The 14,233-nt window shown below is 42.8% G+C and overlaps 1 long non-coding RNA gene across 2 annotated transcripts in view; it reads left to right on the top strand.

Annotated features, from left to right (window-relative positions):
- LOC135897781 (uncharacterized) overlaps positions 1-14,233 on the top strand; it is a 245,561-nt gene that overhangs the window by 97,698 nt on the left and 133,630 nt on the right. Inside the window, exon 4 of one of the 2 annotated variants that reach the window (XR_011509936.1) lies at positions 11,549-11,650. The exons of the other annotated variant lie outside the window; for it this stretch is intronic. This is a non-coding gene — a long non-coding RNA (uncharacterized lncRNA). The remainder of the gene's footprint in view (positions 1-11,548; positions 11,651-14,233) is intronic. 2 annotated transcript variants of the gene reach the window in all.

Below are 14,233 nucleotides of genomic sequence, written 5' to 3'. Positions count from 1 at the left end.
AATATTAGAAGAAACATATATGGCAGCACCACCGTGATTAGTCGTCAATCTGTTGCAGTATTCCACTTTATAGTTAGGGAAGCAATACAAATTTTTGTCATCCTCAGATAACCAGGTTTCAGTAATGGCAATTAGTGAAAACGGATTAGTTAGTGATGCGAGGAAATTATCGATAGCGTCGAAGTGTTTACAAAGACTCCTAGCATTAAAATGAATGATGGAATGAAATCCATTTAAGAAAGAATTCAATTGATTGGTTTCCAGTGTAGAAGCCATGTTTGTTGTGTCAATTGGTTAAACAATTTATGCCTAGTCTAATTTGGTTAAGTCGGATTCGTCACGCATACGCAGAACTTTGCTGTTAGTGGTCTTCCTAGCCTTAATTTGGCAGTTGTCCGTCCAAAGGAACATCCATTTTCTTTCTTTCTTCAAAGTTAGAGCCTTGGAGAAGAGAGCCTTGTTAGATGGGGTCAAATGCTCATTTACAAAAACGGGAGCGTTGGAAGAGCCGGAAAATCCAAAGTCACTAAGACAAAGTTTAGCTTTACGTGCTTTACTAACAAAGTCAGCTTTCTTCGTTCTAGAATGAAAACGAGCGATGATGTTTTTCTGGTCATTAGATCTGGTGGGAACGCGATGAACAATGTCCAGATCGCTAGGCGATACTGGACAGCCAATTCTGTCCCCTACCGTTTGCATAACTGTAACGCAGTCCTCTCCTTGGGAACAGGGAACGCCTTTGACCTCGACATTGCTAAGGCGAGAGTACTGTTCTAGTTCCTCAACCTTGCGAGTCAATGACTGGTTCTGAGATTTCAGCTTGGTGTTCTCAACGATTAGTGTAGCATTTTGGCTACGTAGTTCTTCTATAAGTCCATTGAAGTGTTCAGTGCTTGTACTCAAGGAATCAACTTCCTTTTTTAGTTCCACTACATCCATCCCAGATTCCTTCATCCTCAACAAGATCTTGCCAAAGACGAGTTCATGCGTGTTTTTAGCCATGTTGTTAATCTTTAGTTCCAGCTCCTCAATTTTTTTCGATAGTTCTACATTCGTCGGCATGGTATGCGTATTAAAAACAGGCTCAGATAGAAACAAAGAAAAAAAAGAAACGCGATTGATGGCAGCAGCAGCAGTGGAAAGAAAAAGAAAAAAAAAGAAAAAAGATCAAAGTCTGAATACCTGCGCAAACAGAAGATTCTGGCTTAGATTTGGGTCATGCAATGCCGCTGCTGCCAATGAAGAGCAGGCGTCGATGTCGGCTCGTTTATATGGCGCCCTGCGATCGCAGCGAACTCCAGTGGTGATCTTGCCGATGCTGGGCGCAGGCCCCGATGAGGCTACGCAGTCGCAGATTCACCCCGTGTGGATGATGCAGCGCCTTCCAGGAAGCAAAGCGGTGGGACAGCACCACGAAGATGATCGCCGAAGAAACAGAGGCCGACAAAGAGAGCTGCACAAACAGAAGATTCTGGCTTAGATTTGGGTCATGCAATGCCGCTGGATTAAGGATTAAGGTTTAAAGGATTAAGGTTGTTAAAAAATTGTCACGCAACAAGATAGTAGTATCGTCTGCGTATAGTACAAAATGTGGCGATTTAAGGCAGGTGGGTGAATTATTAATATAAATGGAGAATAGTAAAGGACCTAATATAGAGTCTTGTGGTACACCTTGTTTAATAACTTTCGTATAAAGAATAAGCACCTCCAAAAAAAAAAACTGTTCGTTCTCTATCATGCCGGTAATTTTTTAGGAGTTTTAGTATTGGACCGTTAATTCGCAGGGCTTTTAGCTTAGTGAAATGTATGTTATGATTAATCGTATCAAAGCTTTAGTGATGTCCAAAAATACAGAACCAACGAAGTTACCCGTATTAATTGAGTGACACATGTAGTCGGTTAGGCATATTATAAAGCTAAGTTAGTCGAACTGCCAGCGCAAAAACCAAATTTAGAAGACTGCAACAAATTAAATTTTTTAAGTAAATATTGAGGACCTTACAAAATAATTTTTCAACAACTTTGCTTATCGACGAGAAAACAGAAATAAAACGATAGTTAAACACCTTCATTTTGTGCCCTTTCTTATGTACAGGAATAATCGCCCTTTTAAGCGAAGTGAAGCATACCACATTTAAAAATATTAGTATATATAACACACAGTGTATCAGAAATAAGTGGTGCAACAAGTTTTAGATGAAATACAGAAATGTTATCTAAGCCAGGGCTACTATTCTTTAAAGCTAATATCTGATGTAACGGAGAAGAGAAAAAAAGAATGATTGCAGCGATAAATGGAATAAGTAATAGCCATATGACGACTACTGTGTATGTTAGAGGAATAGTCACTGAAACTATTTGCTATGCTAGAAGAATCAGTATGAGTTTTATTGTTGCAATTTATTTTGTCAGCAGTATTACCGTACTTAAGTTAATGAACGCATTAAGTTGCCATTGTTTTTTTTTGCGATTGTACTTGTGTTTTACACATACATTTTCGTAATACTGTTGTTTAGACTTCTTTAGCAAGTTATTCAGAATATCACAATAATTTTTATGGCGTGTATAATTTTAAGCGTAGATTAAAAGCTTTCTTTTTACTCTTTTTGGATAGGTTTTTTTTTCTCATACTAGTCAGTAAAACTTTCGTTACCGAAGGGTTACCACACAACTTGCAATGTTTCCTACATCTGACTGTAGTTGTGTTAGCGCTAACGGCTTCTAGAAAGACGGAACAAAAACTTTCAAGAGCTTGATCGAGATCACGCAGGGAGTTAATTACAGACCAATCAGTATTTATTGTAGTGTTAAAAAAACTATCTCGGTCGAAATTGGAGGAAAAGTAGCAAGGCTGAGATATTTCGGCCTGAAAGGAGACGAATATTGGAAAATGAGCTGTGATCTGAGTATTTATGACACCAGAGTTTGGAGTTTGCGTGATGTTAGTTAGCGCATGGTCAGGAAGCGTGTTAGTACCATGAGTAGAACACATAGTAGCAGAGATTCCAGTCCGAAACCAGCAGAACAGTCTTTATAAGCTGTTACACTTACGTTGTCGGCGTCAAGTAAGTTGATGTTAATATCACCGACAATTAGGACTTGCTTATCTTCAAGAGAAATTTTTTTTCAAAAACATGGAGAGTTCACTCAGAAAATCAGAGATAGATGAAGAAGGGGAAGGGTATACACAACCAAGAATAAAACTGTTACGATTAAGAGAATTCAGCTGTAAGTCTGTTTCAAACCATACCGATTCACAGGGGTTTACATCAAGAAAAAGATCAAGCCTACGCTCATATCTAATATGAGGTGAAACAAATACAACCGAAATACCATATCAATCCGAAATACGATGACAGTATTCTGCTTGGTATGCACAAAAACCGTATAAATTGCTATCCGCATTATCAAGCCATGTTTCCGAAACACAAGTAAACGAAAACGAGTGACTAAGTGAATCAGTAAATGCAGAAGTGGTATCATGGTTCTTGTGGAAACTTCGCCCATTGATGTGAAGAATAGAGATAGAAGATGTAAGCAATGGTTTGACTTCGGCTGGTGTTAGCACAGACATGATGAAAAGTATTCGGGCACGAGTGTGGCAATCAGTCCACAGGACATGAAATGTAGCAGCAAGGTACGCCCACGCGAATATTTAAATATGCTTGCGTGACAAATCTGAATATGCAGGACAAACTAGACAAAATTCACCACTTATCTTTTTAACTGCGTACTTCAGGTTACATGCTGCAATCGCGCAATTAAATCCGAGCAGTATTGCAGCCGCGCCTGCTTAGCGGAAATCAGCGGGTAGCCAGCGCGCTGCGACAGCGAGGAGCACAGAGCCCAGCGCGTTGGCTTCTGCCCACTGCTGGGTGACGACAGCAGAAAGTCGCCTCGAGGGGCGCGGCTCTGCGATCGCTGCAGCTTCCCAGTTTCGCGCGCTCTGATAGCCGAATTTCGTCGTGCCACAATTCCTCGGGTGATCCAATTTTTTCTAGATCCAACAGTTGACATGGCTAGTACGGAGAGCTCCAATTTCCCAATACGAGGAACCCACTGAAACTAAACGCCTAAAAGTTCAGTAATGGATGTTTGTTAATACACGACTAGTTACCGTGTATCCCCCGTTACCTCGTGGTCGCCGCCACTGACGGCATGAAACCGAATAAATCAACCTTTTATTTCAGAGCGGCTATTTTTAAATATTACTTAAAGTCTTCGTAGAAATACCCTGTATACTCATTGCAGCAGTATCTCACAGCTGACACGGCCAAGAACATTTTTTTTGTGGCGCACCCACTATGAGTGAGAAGAAAACTTGGCATAGGACACGCTAAGATGTATGCACTGAAAGATAATCAGGGTAAAATAATCGGAAATTTCAAAGCTACAGTAAAAGCAGTAGAAGAATTCTATACTGACCTGTACAATACCCAGATAAGCCAGGATACCTACATTGAAAGAAGGGATGAACAGGTTACAGAAGCTTCTTCTATAACCTTAGATGAAGTTAGAAGACCCTTATGTAGAAGACATGAAACGAGGAAAGGTCGTAGGCGAAGATGGAATAAGAGTCGATTTAATCAAATACGAAGGACACATCATGCTTTAAAAGCTCGCGGCCCTTTATACGAAATGTCTTACGACTTCAAGGGTCCTAGAGAACTGGAAGAATGCCAACTTTGTACTAATGCACAAGGAGGGAGACGTCAAAGAATTGAAAAATTATCGGCCGGTTAGCTTACTTCCAGTATTGTATAAAATATTCACAAAGATAATTTCCAATAGAATAAGTGCCACACTTGACTTCAGTCAACCGAATAAACAGGCTGGCTTCAGGAACGGATACTGTACAATGGATCACAGGCTAGGAATAGCATTTTCAAATGCGTACTCCTTTCTTATCGGAATGGCCAACAACCCACTTTGGGACTTCTGCGGCTGCAATGACACAATTGCGCACCTTCTTTGTCAGTGCTCTCGTTTCAACTCGCAAAGAGCAGTTCTCTCAGCCACCCTAGACAAACTCGACAAGCGACCAATGGCAGAAAACAACATCCTTGGAAACTGGCCTACGCGAACACCAGCGTGATCCGCTATATGAAGGCGCTGCTGTGTTACTTAAAAGACGTGGGACTTTGTGATAAATTGTGACTGTGCACTGTGTAACGTAGGATTGTATGGTGACACTGCGTAACACTAGGAACGCCTTTGCAGGCTGCGTGACCGTGCCCATAGAAACAGTTCGTGTGTATCGCGCGTACGTGTGTGAGTGTTTTTCATTATTATTTTTCTTTCACTTTTTTTATCCTTTTCTTTCTCTCACTTATCGCATCCCTTTGTCCCTCCCCCAGTACAGGGTGGCCAACTGGAGATAATCTCTGGTTAACATCCTTGACTTCCCTTTGCGTTTGCCTTTCTCCATGTTATCAACCAGTTAATCGAGAAATCTGCAAAGTACAATCAGCCTCTCTACATGACTTCCATAGATTACGAAAATACGTTTGATTCAGTAGAGATACCTGAGGTCATAGAGGCATTACGTAATCAAGGAGTAAAGGAGGCATACATAAATATCTTGGGAAATACCTACAAAGTTCCCATATCTACCACAGTTCTCCAGAAGAAAAGATACCTATAAGGAAATGGGTCAGGCAAGGACACACAACCTCTCCAATGCTTTTTACAGCATGCTTGGAAGAAGTATTAAGCTATTAAACTGGGAAAGCATACGATTGAGGATCATCGGCGAATATCTCGGCAACCTTTGGTTTACTGATGACAGTGTCCTGTTCAGCAACACTGGGGACGAGTTATAACGAATGATTGAGGACCTCAACAGAGAGAGTGTACGCGTTGGCTTAAAGATTAATATGCAGAAAACAAAGATAATGATCAATAGCCTGGCAAGGGAACAAGAGTTCAAGACCGCCAGTCAGCCTTTATAGTCTGCGAAGGAATACTCTTACCTAGGTCAATTAGTCACAAGTGACCCTGATCACGAGAAGGAAATTTGCAGAACAATAAAATTGGGTTGGATTACATACGGCAGACATACTCAGATCCTTATTGGAAGCTTACCATTATCAATAAAAAGAAAGGTGTGCAATCATTGCATTCTACCCCTGCTAACATATGGGGCAGAAACTTGAAGATTGGCAAAGAAGCTTGAAAACATATTAAGTACCGCTCAAAGAGCGATGGAACGAAGAATGATAGGCGTAACGTTAAGGATACAGCAAGAGAGCCTAGGCAAGAGAGCGGTGTGTATCAGGCAGCAAACGGGCATAGGCGATATTCTAATCAACATTAAGAGAAAGAAATGGTACAGGACAGGTCATATAATGCGTAGGTTAGATAACCGGTGGACCATTAGGGTTGCAGAATGGGTGCCAAGAGAAGGGAAACGCAGTCGAGGACGGCAAAAGACAAGTTACGGTGATAAAGTTAAAAAATTCGCAGGTGCAAGTTGCAATCGGTTGGCCCAGCACATGGGTAATTGGAGATCGGAGGAACAGGCATTCGTCCTCGTTGGGGTTGGACATGATCATGATGATCATGCGCACAATATAGTCCTCGTCCGCTGCAGTATTCTCTGCTCTGGTCTCCGAAACATGTTCACAGAGGCCGCCACTCGCTAAATCTGTGTGGGCCACAACGAGTTGCACAATTTAACACGCGCGAATGTTGCGCAATAGCCGGATGGTTAGTACTTCTATAATGACAGGCAGAATATCATGTCCTCGGCTATTAATAGGTCTGTGTGCTTTTCAAACACACATAAACCAAGTATGTAGTACATGCAGGTATATTATCATACTATATTGTTTGATCACGCAGCAAACAGTCACGTGCTCACTGGCACTACACTGTGGGGCAAAATGCTGTGCCATATAGCGCTTTGCTGGTGCTTTGGCTGTGCGCACGGTGTGCACAGCGCAAGCGATGTAGCGGTGGTGGTGGACGAAGTATTGCTTTAAGGCGAATAGCTGTCTTCGCCTCTTGCACCCACTTTCGTGGTGCATTATCGGGGGCGGAATTTTCACTGCCGATGCAAAGGTAAGCGCTCTCGCGCAACGGAGTCTTGAGGGGCATGTTGTTCGCACCAAAGTGCCGACTGGCTCTTTGAGACGCATGTGCGTCGCGCGAGAGCTGCAAGGCGTGATAAATGGGCGGGACAAACTGGACAAGGCGGGACAAACTGGCCAGTGCCTGGACGACTGGTTGCGACAGCACTTTAGGCGTTTGAAATCAGGAGAAGGCTCGAACCTTGCTTTACGCTGCAGCATTTGCGGTTGCTATCTGCTATTGCAGAATGCGGAAGTTGCCGGCCGTGGAAAAACGAAATTAGACCGTGAGCTTGTGGAAGCAGTGTTAACACAAAATTGTGGATCCGATATTTGCGCTAGCGTGGCTTCAATGGCACTTTTAAACAAGGAAGCGCGATTCATGGGTAGCCACAGCTAAGCTGATTTATTCACATCTCATCTTGTTCCTATACCTCTTGTGCAAGTTGTGCACAGTCGATAGCGTACACATGCTTCACAATTATGACGTTTCATGAAGAGATTGTGCACGCATTGTATGAAATGTTTGCCGTATCGTCTTGTTTTCTGCGCCTGCTCTTTTTGCTGATGATTTCAGTGTCTTGAACGCATGCGCGCATTGTGCTGCTCCAGCGAAATTTTCTGTTAAGTATTCACAGTTTCTAGTAGCGTTTGTCCCGTTTGCCTCGCTTCACCGTACTCAATATGCGTCACCAACTGGCCCATAACTCTACTGTTAAGAGGAAGCTTCATCTCGGGTTTTCCTATCTAAATACATGTAAAAGGATAATTCGTTTTTCTCAGCAGCCATTGTACCAAATTTGACGAGGTTTGTTGCATTTATAAGAACAACTTATTATTAGAAATTATAAGAAAAATTTTTATTAGACAATGGCAAAAATTGAAAAAACTTTAGAAAACGATACTATAAGCTTTACAACTCTGTAATTCAGAAATGAAAAATAATATCAGAATTATATTAATTGCATCTAATAGTACACATAAAGCGGACAAAATTGATTTGTTACACATGAATCTTAAAAAATGTAGTAATATGGAAATACAGCTTTTGCAGAACCCTTGTACACAACATAACACATTCACGTAACACATAAAATGACATATAGAATGTGTTCGCTTTGAATGATCTTATAGATGCCGTTTACAGAACCTCGATATCTGTTCTTAATGCAGAGGTATCAATTTGCAATCTTCGTGCTTCTACTTTTTTCAAGCTTTCGAATTTTTGAAAATTTTGCTACCAAAACTCAGGGTCTAAATCGATATTACGCTTGCAACAATCACTAGACTTTAGCTTTATCTCTCAAATGCAACAATTTTCATTAAAATTGGTCCAGGGGTTATCTCAGAAAAACTTTTTTGCGTTTTATATGTATTTGAATAGGCCGCGTCGGAGTTGGGACCGAGCTAAAGCTTCCTCTAAAGTTGTGGGGCTTTACGTGCCAAAACGACGGTATGATTATTATGCACGCCGTAGTGGGGGGCTCCAGATTAATTTTGATTACCTGGGATTCTTTAACGTGCACCCAAAGCACGGTACACGGGTTTTTCTGCATTTCGTCCCCATCGAAATGTGGTCGCCTGGACAGGGATTTGAACCCGCGCCCTCGTGCTTAGCATCGCGGCACCGTAGCCACTTAGCAACCACAGCGGTTCCAAAATTCTACTATTCTGAAATACTCTGTGGATCGTCACGAAACATTCAGCTTCGCACATTCGTGTGTTGCTGGTGTAGTCTGTCACCCATGTTTCGGTACGTTGATTCGTGAGTGCGCCCATTTCATTATGCTTGATACTTGAGTGATAAAGTGATCGTGAGTTCGAGTTTGATTTGGAGTGGATGTGTGTAGATACGTGCGAGAAACTAAATATGCCAGGAAGCGGCACTATTCCCTTGGTCACTGTGTAACGAGCAGTACTCACTCTTGCTGACCTTCCAGGGTTGAAGTCCTTTCTTTAGCGATCCAGCGCTGCTGGATCGCTAAGTTAGCGATAGCGTTAGCGATCCAGCGCTGCTGGCGGACGAGTGCATTTCTTTTATCCTAGAGGGAAGTCGTGCATCGTGAATGGCCGGTAACACAGGTAGCTCTTTTGTAGCAGCGCTCCGTGAACTTGACCAGACAAATTCGATCATTCCGTTCTTTAGTATGCCAATCACTACTTTTGCAACCAACTACTGCACACCGTCTTCCCTATAACATTCCACATTTTGTAGTATGAATAGAGCAAAGTGCGTTAGTGATCACCCAGTATCATTCCCGACATCTGATCACACGGCAGCAGGGTAGAAGCGGTAATGGTTTTCCACTCGGGCGCTTTCGCTTGAGGCAAGGAGTTGCGCGGAAACCGAAAGCGCCATCTCGTTCCTCTAGAGCAAAGCATTCAACTAAAGAGGTCTATACGCAGGTGATCAGATCCGCAGAGATTCGGCTTGCATAAACATACCCACAGCACTTTCTTTTCTGGCAACGCAAGGTCGATTGTTGAGCGCGCCTTCCCACAACCACTGAACCTAGACGAACCATTGTTTGGCGCTACAAGGTCGTGTTCGATTACTTGTTCAAGGGTCTACTGACCTCGACGATCTTCGGGACATGCAAATCACAATGAATTGTGTGCCTCAAACAGCTATGTAGGCGTAATGAAGTAGTCACCGGCACAAGAGGATAAACTGACCAGACTGACACGCGTCGGTAAACCACCAAGAGGAATGTAATAAAGATGGTCTATACTGCATTCTAAAAGATCCAAACTCTAAACTTGGCAAGTTTCCAGATGCTTTACTGGGGCACAGGGTTCAAAATACTAGAAAATGCAGTAAACCTTCGTTGTAATAAAATTGTTGGATTTCACATATCGCTTCATTCGAATTTTTTATGGCCCTCACCACAGTGCCTACAATTTTGAACGGATCATTGGAAGTTAAATAGGATGGGACTCCACTGAATTTGCATAAATACGGGTTAAAATACACTCATTTGTTTACGAGAGTCTATCCTTGAACGCCCCTTTTTCTTTTTCTTCTTCCTGTCCCTCCGGTCTCATCACTCCTCTTCCTCTTCGCTGGAACATCTCATCCTCCCGGACTTCGGTTTTACATCCCTCCTGGGATGATAGGTTAAGACGTTTCCCGCTGTGGCTCTTTAGGTTTTCCATCCGGTCCCAAATAGTGTAGCGATTTTAGAATTCCTTGCTGTTCGAAGGTCCTTGCCATTGTGTAGCGACCAGAAAATCTTGACTTTGGTTCGTCTAAACTTCGGACTAAAACTGTCTCTCCCCGATTGATTTGTAGCCTAAAAGCTACTCTTCCATCTTGCGCTTTTCCTGTAGATCCACTTTTCCAGCGATTTCAAGGTCGTATAGTCTGCCGGTAGCCGAGTTGTTTCGCCTGATGCAGCAAAGTTAGGCATGGATCCATATTCCAGGGTATGAGAATGGTTATGTTGCCTGACTGCCACTTCCAAGGCACACTTCCACCTACCACGTAAATGAGGGTATATTGCGGTTAATGTCTTCAAGTCCCGAATGAACCTTTCAGGTAGGCCTTTTTCTTCAGGGTGGTAGGGTGCGGCCAATATAAGGGTAATTCTTCTTTCACGGGCCCATTTCAGGAACTTCTTATTGCGTAAAGCTGGCCTATTGTCGGACACTCCCACCTTGGTGTTCTTCAACATATTCCGCTCCAGTAACGTCAGGACAGAATTGACATCTTCCTTTCCAGGCTTTGCAGCTGCCATGCGTGCAACAAGGAATGCTTGAGCCTTACTGACTCTCTCGCCTCGCTTTTTGATTTCGGCAAAATCTAGATGAATTACTTCAAATGGTACTTGTGAAGGATTAGCGATGATCATGTGATTCTCTCTTGCACGATGCTAGGCCTTGTTTATCTGGCCCTGGTGACAGGTCTACGCGTAGTTCTTAATATCTTCTTTTATATTTTCTCACAAGAATCAACTTTTTATCTTTCATTAAGTTTTCCAGAATCCATGGTGTCCTCCTGACTCCGGACTGTCATTGTACAGCTTCAAAACTTTTGAAACAAAGCGTCCTGGTGCGCAGAACTTGCCATTATCGCAAGTCAAGTCTTCGGTGCCTTCCCACAAGCTATAAACGTGTCCATCAGCACATGCGTTCACTTCTGTGATGTGGAACATGGAAATAACATCTGCGTCAGGAAGCTTATCGCCGGGTCGATCGCGTACATCGAAAGAGAACTGCTGTATTTCACTGATTCAATGCGCCACCCTGCCCTTAGGTTGGGTTAATCACAAGAGTTAGGTTAACGCTAAGTTGTCACTGAAATGCCGAAAATGACGACCCACTATGTACCTTCTGAAATATGGGAGTGCCATCACAACAGCCAGTGCCTCTTTGTCTGTAGTCGTATAATGTTATTGAGCTTCTGAGAACGCAGAAGAAAAATATGCAATCACTTTCAGTTGCCGTCCTTCTTGCTGCTTTGTTTTTCGTTGATATAGAACGGCCCCTGTACCGTGTTGTGAAGCGTCCGTGCAGAGTTCGAAAGGCTCCTTGAAGTCGGGTAGCACAGCCGCAGGATCCGACGATATGGCTTCAACAAGGTACTGGAACGCTTTCTCACACTCTTCACTCCATCCAAAGAGCACGTCCTTTTTCGTCAGCTTAGTGAAACATCGTGTCTTTGCAGCGTAATCATTAATGAACGCAAGGAAATGACCAGCGAGTCCAAGGAAAACTCGAAGTGAATGAAGGTCGTAAGGCTTGATGAGCTTCATCCTTACTACAGATTCTTCCTTTGTTGTTTTAGTTTTACATTCAAAGCCTCTTCCCAGAAAGACAACATTCGTCTGAAAAAATTCACTCTTCTTCTTGGTAACTTTTAACTTTGACTTGCTGAGGGCTTCAATAGGCAAGAAAGGTGTTTTTCATGTTCTTCTTGTGTACGTGAGTATATGACGATGTTGTCAGTGTAGATGTTACGAAAATTTCCCAGGAACTCATCGAAAAGGCATTCATAATTTTCTGAAACCAAGCTCCAGAATTCATCCAACCGAATGGTAAGCGATTGTACTCGCACACATCGAAAGGCGTTAAGAAAGCAGTGTACTGCGTTTAGTCTTCTTGTAGTGGCACCTGCCAGTATCCTTTACAGAAGTCAATCCAAGATAAGAAAATTGATCGTCCAGTTATATTGATGATCTCGTCTATTCAAGGCGTGGGAAAAGGAAACAAATCAGTCTACCCATTTATCTGCCGGTAATCTTTGCAAAGGCGAAATGAGCCATCATCTTTCGGTACTGTGGTGATTAGTGACGCAAAGGTGGATGGTGAAGGCCTTATACTATCGGCATTTAACATTTGCTGGAGTTCTGCATTTAGCCAGATCTTTCTCTCGTGGGAGAGACTGTACGGCTTTTTACGCACTATTCTGATGTTACGAAGCTTAAGTGGTACCTTAAGTACATCTGCTGCAGGTTCGCCTATCCAAGAAATATTCATCTTCAATCGCTTCTTATCAGGTCTAGATAAAATAAACACGAAGTCAACACCCTGCATGACAAGGGCATCCACTTTCAGGTGATGCAACCAAATCCAACTTATACTACCGTCCACTGTCGCAATCTTCTTGTTTTTCCCTCATAGCTTTGAACGCTAACTATTCTTTCTTCATACATCTTGCTTACTGGTGCTCCAGTGTCTACCAGGGAGTGCACACTTTTTCGATTTACCACCATTTTAACATATAAAAGGTTCTATTTCAAAAGGTATACATTTTCCATGCTTTCACAGTGGTTGGAATCGGCATTCAAATATTCTACCGTTTCCCCATGTGCGTCAGTGCTTAGTGATAAGTATTATGCCGTTAGAGTGGATCATCAATTAGGTAATCGCAAGACACATACATAAGGCAAGCAAGTAAGTCCTCAGTGGAGGTTGAACAGTGTACACGAACATATCTTTGCGATTCGTTAGGGATGCTTTGAATTATCAGCTGCAGCACTGCAGAGTCCGGGAGACTGTAGAGTAATCGTTTCCTCTTGAAGAAATAACCCACAAGTGTCCCTTCTATGCGCTTGAAAGCGATTGCTTCGTCCAATCTGTTAATCAGATTTCTCTCAAAAGCGGAAAGAAAGCTATTTTTCTTCAAGCCATAAGACAATATAAAGTACTGGTCAAAATATTTATTTACAAGGATCCATCTTGACCGCCCTTTCTCCTCCTCTTCGTCCTGTCTGGGAGTTTTTTTATCTATTAATTTACATGCCTAAAAATTTACAAAAATGTCCCTCCTGTCTCCTGATTCCTCTTCGCCGGAACATCACAATTTCTACGAAGTGCGAAGAGGGAAATCCATACGGCATCCCTTGGTGCTAGCATACATACTGACTATTTGTGTTTTGTCGTACGTATAACCCGAAAAGGCAAACAGCGCTGAGGCGATGGCCTTACGTGGAGTACTTTTTTTCCACCTAACCACTCGCGAGTGTGCCCAGTTGCTGTAGATTTTTGTTTGCCGCGCTCTGAGCTTCGAGCATAGATGTTTTAAAGTTCTTTAGCAGCTGGTAAGAAAGGGGGCGATGTAATACCGCTCGTCAGTCGTTTAGATCGTGATTTGTGCCGAAACGTTTAGCTTGGAACATTTGTATGTTACTGTGTAAACATCACATTGGTCGGCACGCAGTCACTAGTGAGTGCACGCATCTCTAATACCCGAGCCTTTGAGTGGACCTGAATGTGAGTCTCAGTGAGTTTGACTAAGTGGGGGCGGACGTGAGTGTGAGCGATTACGCGAAAAAAAAAGAATTGACTAATACCGCTACGACAAAACCTTAGATGGGGATTCTACATCTTATTCCAGATGTGTTGCGTAAGGCAACAAGCACAAAGAACACATGACGGAGCAATTGCCGGCTATGTACGCCAGGCTAACCCCGCCTGCTGCTACATCACCATCACCGTCACCATAACTGCGCTGAAGCTATGGTCGAGCAGAATTAGCAATTAACTCCACTGACGAGTGGTCTTAAGTGCTACATCGCTTTTGGATGCTTTCGGATCCACTGTGCTACAGCGGTCACATGTCCAGGGATTTTGGACATTGCTCCCTTCGGCTATCTGTCAAACTTCACCGCATTGCACTAGCGTAACACAGTGGGCATCATTTTCCAAAAATCATATTTCGG

Source organism: Dermacentor albipictus, chromosome 1 (genome assembly GCF_038994185.2).
Source record: "Dermacentor albipictus isolate Rhodes 1998 colony chromosome 1, USDA_Dalb.pri_finalv2, whole genome shotgun sequence".
In the NCBI taxonomy this organism is placed as follows: Eukaryota; Metazoa; Arthropoda; class Arachnida; order Ixodida; family Ixodidae; genus Dermacentor; species Dermacentor albipictus.
This window is presented reverse-complemented; position numbering and strand designations above follow the sequence as displayed.